Source organism: Schistocerca serialis, chromosome 4, assembly GCF_023864345.2.
Source record: "Schistocerca serialis cubense isolate TAMUIC-IGC-003099 chromosome 4, iqSchSeri2.2, whole genome shotgun sequence".
In the NCBI taxonomy this organism is placed as follows: Eukaryota; Metazoa; Arthropoda; class Insecta; order Orthoptera; family Acrididae; genus Schistocerca; species Schistocerca serialis.
The window spans coordinates 425,352,236-425,355,034 of NC_064641.1; positions in this window are offsets into that span (position 1 = coordinate 425,352,236).

Consider the following 2,799-nt stretch of genomic DNA (forward strand, 5'->3'; position numbering starts at 1 on the left):
GGAAGAATGCCTGACGAACTTATAGGAGATTTCGGTGCATAAAAGATTCAAAATTTAGCGCAGAGAGCTGTCTCCTCTCGGCTATAGCGATGCTTTCACAGAGTGGAATTGTATGATTATATGATAGCGGGACAAACACTGGTAGCAGTTACTTCTGTAAAATATCTGGGAGTATGCGTGCGGAACGATTTGAAGTGGAATGATCATATAAAATTGATTGTTCGTAAGGCGGGTACCAGGTTGAGATTCGTTGGGAGAGTCCTTAGAAAATGTATTCCATCAACAAAGGAGGTGGCTGACAAAACACTCGTTCGACCTATACTTGAGTATTGCTCATCAGTGTGGGATCCGTACCAGATCGGGTTGACGGAGGAGATAGAGAAGATACAAAGAAGAGCGGCGCGTTCCGTCATAGGGTTATTTGGTAACCGTGATAGCGTTACGGAGATGTTTAGCAAACTCAAGTGGCAGACTCTGCAACAAAGGCGCTCTGCATCGAGGTGTAGCTTGCTCACCAGGTTTCAAGACGGTGCGTTTCTGGAAGAGGTATCGAATATATTGCTTCCCCCTACTTATATCTCCCGAGGAGATCACGAATGTAAAATTAGAGAGATTCGAGCGTGCACAGAGGTTTTCAGACAGTAGTTCATCCCGCGAACCATACACGACTGGAACAGAAAAGGGAGGTAATGACAGTGGTACGTAAAGTGCCCTCCGCCACACACCGTTGGGTGGCTTGCGGAGTATAAATGTAGATGTACATGTAGATGTAGAACACGAATGGTGTCTGTCATTCCGTACGAAACTTCATCAGTCGTAAGTGTGGTGAAATGGTAGTGTGCTAGACTCTCTGAAACCCATGGCAACATGTTTTTAATGGGCGAAAGACCTGGGCAGCAGTCGAACATCCACTGAATCGAGATATGTAAGTCAGGACAGCATGGACAAAGTGAGATTTTAGCTAATCTGAAATGTAACCGCTGGGCTACGTCAAACATATGTGATAGTGGTGTGCAACTCATCTCACTCCAAGCCAACAACCATGGTGTTCAAGCTATATCACGATGACGAAATCAGACAACATTCTTTCTCTTCGGAGATTCTACACACGTCCATCGTCACTTTGCACAGAGAGTCGGGACTCTTCTATGAAGATGATATGGTGGCATTCGTTTTCGTTTGTCCAGTATTGTTTCTTTGCGTATCACTGTAGGCACACCTCTCTCTCTCCTCTCTCTCTCTCTCTCTCTCTCTCTCTCTCTCTCTCTCTCTGTTACCACGCGAAGGGCGGCAGTCCGTGGCGCTCCAGACGTCGTCGCACTGTCTCTGTGGATTCGTGTGTTGGTGCAAACAAGGCCATTCCCTTACTCAAGGTGCGTCAGATGGCTACAAGATCATGCGCTGCCTAGTGAACGGTATGTCTGGCTAATCGTGTGCGACTGTTAAGATCTTGATGATTTCAAAAATGTTGGGCGCTAACAGCATGATTATCTGCGCCCTTTCTCATGTAGTTATCATTGTTAAACCGAAAAAAGTCTGTTTTGTTTAACCGAAAAGCAAAGCCATATAAATACAGCCACAGTCATACAGTTTACACATATGTTCCAGGTGAACTACTCGTACCGTTGTTATAAGTTAACAGTACTAACAAAAAAGTGGATGGCAGTCAGATGGCTGATTGATCGTGAAATTAATAGAATGAGCCAGCCATCCTAAAGCACATTAAAACATGTCGTTCCATTAAAATGGGCAGTGGTCTTGGCGCCAAACAAAATGTAAAAAATCTACTTGCTGTTCATTCCTCATCGGTAGGCCAAAGGCATGCCCCCTATCAGTATACAAAGCACACGACGGTAAAACATAGTGCACCGTGATTTGGATGGCGCAAACATTTCATTCCGCATGATATTCATAACGCAGGAGATAAGCACGCATCATTGGGGAGTGTCTGATTTTTTTATTTCTGAGTCATCAGTTTTCTGAATGGTTTGACGCCCCCCCCCCTCTCCCGTGCCTACTTCCTCATTTCAGAGTAGCACTTGCAACCTAAATCCTTAATTACATGCTGCATGTATTCCAGTCTTCACCTTCGTTTACAATTTTCATCCTCTACAGCTCACTCTAGTACCATGGACGTTATTCCACGATGTCTTAACAGATGTCCCCTACCCTACCATCCAGTCCATTCTTCTTGTCAGTGTTTTCCAAACATCCCTTTCCTCGCCGATTCTGTGGAGAACGTACATATTCCTTACTTTATCTGTGCACCCAATTTTCAACATTCTTCTGTAGCACCTCATCTCAGAAGGCTTCGATTCGCTTCTGTCCCCTTTTTCTCATAGTCCATGTTTTGCTACCAAGCACTGCTGAGCTCCAAACATACATTCTCAGGAATTTGTTTATCAAATTAGAGCCTATGATACTAGAAGACTTGTCTTTGCCAGGAATGCCCTCTTTGCCAGTGTTAGACTGCTTTCTATGTCTTCTTTTTTCTATGCGTCATGGGTTTTTTGCTGCATAGGTATCAGAATTCCTTAAAGTTCGTCTACTTCGTGAACCCCAATTGTGATTTTAAGTTTCTCACTGTTCTCATTTCTGCTACTTGTCATTACGTTCGTCTTTCTTCGATTTACTCTCAGTTGATTTTCTGTACTCATTAAATTGTCATTGCCTCTTCGATGGATAGATTGGACAATAGGCGTGAAGACTATATCTCTTTTTAATATCCTTTCTAAGCCGAACACTTCGTTCTCGGTCTTACAGTCTTATTGTTACCTCTTGGTTTTTGAACATATTGTA